Here is a 5,379-nt window from a genome sequence, read left to right on the forward strand (position 1 = left end):
GGTATTTTTTTTAACATCATGCCATGATGGTATAATGGCTAGCTTCTAGAATAGTGATTGCTTAAATTCGGTGCTTTAAATGTCAAGATACACTAAGATTTTTTGACTCATCCTTATGAAAGGGTCCCTTTTAGCTCCTTCTATAAAAGTGTTTCTGAACACTACGTTCTTTCCAAAGTAGATTACTTGTTGAAATTGAAAGCATATATTGGCATCTCTCTGCTGGCTGCGCTCTATTGACATCTTTGCACGCTGGTTCTTCTCTCTTGCTTCACCTTGGCACTTTGCACTCTACCTTGACTCTCTATGCTCTGTGTATCTTCTGCCTTTTTCTTAATCCGACCAGCTATAGATCAAGATATGGCCGGTAAGTATTTTTGAGCTGGAATCTTCGCAGTTAGAGCTACTGAGCTAACGAATATTCTTGACTTAACGTTTTTTGAAAAGCTTGTACTGATTTGAAATACCTCTTTGTAGACCCAAACATGGACAACGATGATGTTCAACTTCATGATGCACAGTTGGAATCGGAAAGCTCTAGTATTGAGAAAAAAAGCATCTCAGTAGCTCGTAGCACTTCTAAGTCACCTTTTGTTGACAAGCCGACTTCAACGTCTGCCTTGTCTTCTCCTCAAAAGGGTTTGGTCTCTTTGAAGATATTTGAAAAGCTTAGTCCTAAACAATAGCTCCTAAAATCTCCTTCATCGAAAGCTCTCAAAAAGGCCCTTACTTTTGCTCGCGGTAATGTTGATTTGTGATTATTCCTGTCTTTAGTTTGTAGAATGAACCATTTCTTTTCGGAGATTGAAGTTTTGGTATTTATTAACTAGGTCTTGCTTCGAAGCCAAATCAAGACTTGCCTGCTGCATCTATCAATTTTGCAAAGCAGAGTGAGGAACCTATAAGTGATAATTTCACTTCTCAATTAGCGCTTGTGCCTGCCCTTAGAGTTTTGTGTATCTTTGAACTCTCTGATGCTATTACCTTTCGGTTTTCTTTCGAGGGCAAGGTACTGTGTAAGTACGGCACCTATAAGATTGCCAAAGCCAACTATGCTCGTCATCTCAAAGCCGATTTGATAGATAGGTAATCAAAAAACACCATTACTTTTGTCGTTATCGAAGTACTCATCAACGAATTTGTTGAGTCCTTTGATTGTGGGGAGTTTGTGCGCATAGAGGGTTCATACGTAAAGAGAAAGGTTTGGAACGATGGTGGAACTAGCATGTGGACGCTATATGCAAATGCCTCAACTCTTGTTGTAAAGGCTGAAAGTTTTGATTGCGCTTTGCAGCTATATCCTAAGCACAAAATCAGAGACTTGCTTGCCGCTAAAGGTGCTATTGAGTTTGCACCTACTATTGCCTTTGTTATTGTGAAGATTGAGACTTCTACTAGGGCTGATGGTGGAGATAGTTACAGATTGACCATTGCAAATGGGCCTGCTTCAAGTGACAGACCAAGTGTAAGTACTTGTTTTTAAGTGTTCAAGTTTGACCAAAGTGTAGAGTTATGATATATCCTTCTCTTCTTTCTCTAGTTGCTATTTGTTCCTTCTAGGCGTGTGAATTACCATCGCATGGTTGACACTTTGAAGACAAAAGGATCATATTCCTGTGTCGCACACAACATCAACGTTTTTAAATCAGCATCCACTACCTTATCTGTTGTTGATGAAACTTTGATTTGTCCTTTACCTGAGAACTTGAAGGCTGCTTTTTCGCAACATCTTTCCAAGAAAGTTTCAAGCATGGGTTTTGGAAAGAAGGTAAAAGATTCTTGTGATAACAAACCTTGAGTGTGACACTTTCCAAACACTTTTTTTTGTTATGTACAGATTTTTGGAAGTTTGGAGATTATAAATATCAACAGTTTGGAAGTGGAGTATGTGTGTGGTACATGTAAAGGCCGAAATGTCAGCCGCAGTCAAATATGCAATCCGTTTTGCTACTCCTGTGGGCAGCCTGTGCAGATTTTGAAGGTGCCTTCTTTGCAAGCTAAAATCAATCTGCAGAATGGTGAAGCTATTATGGTTATATTGCAAGGGAATGTGGTCGACACTGTTTTAAATCTTCCGTGACCCTTTCTTACTCTTTTCGATGAGAATTTGGTGGAGTTGCTCTCACAATAAATGGGACATTTTCAGTTGACAAGAATGGCTATGTAAAAGAATACAAAGAGGCTTAAGCTCTCCTCTTTTATATTTTGGTTCTTGTAATGCACTTCTAGGCGTTATGGCTAGCTCGCCTCTATCGTTTGTAGTGAACAGTAAAAGGCTGAATGTTGAGCCTAACTTTTTGTACACCTTTCCTAGTAATCATGATGTTTTGCAAGCTTTAATTTATCTCTTCACTTGTCCTTTGTCTCTTTTGGAGTTGGAAAAAGTGCTTATTAATGTGATAGTTGAAGATATATCTAACAATGACGATTCAGCAAAAAATATGTGGGTTGTACCTTGGAGAAAGTTCTCTCCTCTTGATGTGGTTTCCTTGCATGACCATCTCCACACCTTGATGGCTACACGTCGATGTTCTCAGTATTTAAGCATGCACTTAGTCGATTTATTTTGTCGTCAATTTGGTGTCGTGTGTAATGTGCATATCTTTCAAAACAACAAGCTCAAAAATTCTGTCTTTTGTGGTGATTCTAATTTGGCATCTTCATCCACAACTACTTTGATTGTTTCATACAATGCCATTGCTGAGTTTTTATGGCTTCCACTATCTGCCAACCATTTGAAACAACCTTGTTGTGTGTGGAGCAAAGATGCGATTACTTGCTTGGCCAACTTGATTAAAGAGAGACCTATACCTAACTCTAAAGAGATAGCCAATTTGTTTCAAACCACATGTTCTTTTTCATTCTCAACCAAACAAGTTATGACAAAGATTTATAAAATTTGGAATTAGGCTCAAAAGAATGGTGATAGAGTTCCAAAAGAACGCTTGTCTACATTTGCAAGAAAGATATTGGATGTCCCCATCTACCCTTGTGCGTCTTGCAATGTTCTCTTTTTCCGCAAAAGTCTGACACAACTCTCAAATGAGGAGATGGTTTTTTTGAAAGGATTGAAAGTGCTTTCAACTTCTAAGCCCGATTCACTAGCATGTGGTGCATGTAGGTATGCGTTAAAGTCTCAACAAGTTCCGCTATTTTGCATGCAAGGTGCTCTTGTTTTCAACCATATCATTGAATGTGTTGCAGAACTAAATAGTGTGGAACGTCTTCTTGTTTCTCTTAGGATTCCATTTGCTCAAATAAGAGAGCTTAGCTTTGAGGGGCAATATGGAATGCGAGGAAGCATTGTCAATGTTATGGAAGACTTGTCCAGAATTCAAACATTGTTGCCTCGTTTTGCTAATGACCAAGCCGTAATTAATGTCGAGATCAAACAAAAATTAGAGTACAATCATGCCTATATAAGAGGTGTTGTGCGTCCCGTGTTTGTGCTCCGTGCATTAGAATAACTCATGCAAAAGCCATTGTATATCGAAAGCGGTGCTGCCATTGATCCTTGTTGGCCGTCTTCATTTTGTCTAGAATCTGATATTGCTATGTCTCCTGAATTTGACACATCCGCGGACGAAATTGAAGCACCATCAGACACTCTCATCCACGGTCTGTACTCAGCCCAACAAGTTATGGATCACAATGCGCATGCTAAGAGTGTTGCACCTTGTGAGGGGTTTACTCCATTGAGTCTATTTGACGATGAAGCTTGTGAAGAATTGTCTTTTCCAATGCTATTCTTTGGAGAAAGAAGACGTTATTATATGTTGACAAAGCGAAAATATCAAAAAGTGGGCCAATGGGAGCTTAAGAATATTGATAGGCAGTTTGCAAGAGACATTGAGAACATTTTTTTCAAGATAATGAAGATTATCATTGGCAAAGTCCTCGGCTCTATATGGGTGTGCTTGCGTAAGGGGAAGTTTCAAGGGCGACACCTACAAGCTAAAGATGTCCAATCGACAACCAACGTTGAGAAATTGCTCTCATCACAAATTGGTTATAATGACATTTAGATCTTGCGCACTTCCACTGACTACAAATCAAAGCTTAAGCGCAATGCTTTTGCCATGATTCGCCCATTGAAACAACCCACTTTTTTCATCACATTCTCGTGCGCAGAGAAAAGGTGGAAGCCTTTGATGGATTGTTTGACAAAATTGAATCCAAATATCATTCAAGAACAACAAACCACTAAGAGTGCTTACATTAGAGCTCTCGTCCGATCAGATCCCATCACGGCAGCTTGGTATTATGTTTATAGATTCAAGGAGATGAAGAAAGAAATAAAACACAACAGAAGTATACTTGGTGAACTCATAGATTATTTCTTCATCACCGAGTTCCAACAAAGAGGAAACCAGCATGACCATGGATTGCTTTGGATAAAAGATGCACCTATATTTGGGGTTTCATCAAAAATTGAATAAGTAGACTTTATTGACACACATATAAGCACAAACAAAGACGAACTTGATGAATACTTAAGGTCTGTCCAAATTCATTCTCATCGCAAAACATGCAAAAAAAGCAAAACTTTATGTCGCTTCGGCTTTCCGCGTCCACCCGCAAGAACGAAGCTCATTTTATATCCTGTCGTAGTGAGTGACTCAACCAGAAAACTTCTTGTTGAGAAAAAGGCGTGCATTGACGAGCAGTTGCTTGCTTTGGGTCGTGAACCTGTATTGTCATTTGATGTGTGGTTGGAGATGCTATGCATCGATGAAGAGCACTATCTCCAAGCGCTCTGCGTAAATCTCTCAGAGCCAACGCTGCTTCTAAAAAGAGACCCAAAAGACATCTTCACAAATAACTTCAACAAAAAACTATGTGCTTTGTGGGATGAAAACATGGACATTCAATTCATTTTCAATGCCCACGGTGCTGCTGCGTACTGTACATCATACATGACAAAGAACGACACACCCATAAGAAAGGCAATGAAACAAACACTTGAAAGATGCAAGAAAGACAACTTGCCAACATTGGAGCGATTGAAAAAAATTGGTGGTGCCTTGATCAACACACAGGAAATGACATCGCAACAAGAAACATATGTTGCCCTTTCGCTACCTTTGCATAGTGCTACCAAGCAATTCGTATTTGTGAATGCCGACTGGAGCTACGAACGCACATTGCTGCTTAAAAGGAGAACCATGTTGGATTCTTTACAACCCGAAGACACAAACATCTTCTTCGACGACCTGGTGACAAAGTACACACATCGTCCACCTAGTTGTCAATCGTTGTGCTTGGCTGAGTATGCGAGCAACTACAAACTTGTACGAGGCTGCCCATGCAAGCTAAAAAAGCCTTGCATCATTAGATATGCCAACTTCAACATGGCAAAAGACCCTGAGAGACATTATC

General features: G+C 39.6%; 1 pseudogene; it reads left to right on the forward strand.

Annotated features, from left to right (window-relative positions):
- The first annotated feature begins 354 nt into the window (after window positions 1-354).
- On the forward strand, window positions 355-2,080 carry LOC147456518 (uncharacterized; annotated as a pseudogene).
- Window positions 2,081-5,379: the final 3,299 nt, after the last annotated feature.

The sequence above is a fragment of the Adiantum capillus-veneris genome, chromosome 6 (assembly GCF_014529385.1).
Source record: "Adiantum capillus-veneris isolate H3 chromosome 6, ASM1452938v2, whole genome shotgun sequence".
Taxonomy (NCBI): Eukaryota; Viridiplantae; Streptophyta; class Polypodiopsida; order Polypodiales; family Pteridaceae; genus Adiantum; species Adiantum capillus-veneris.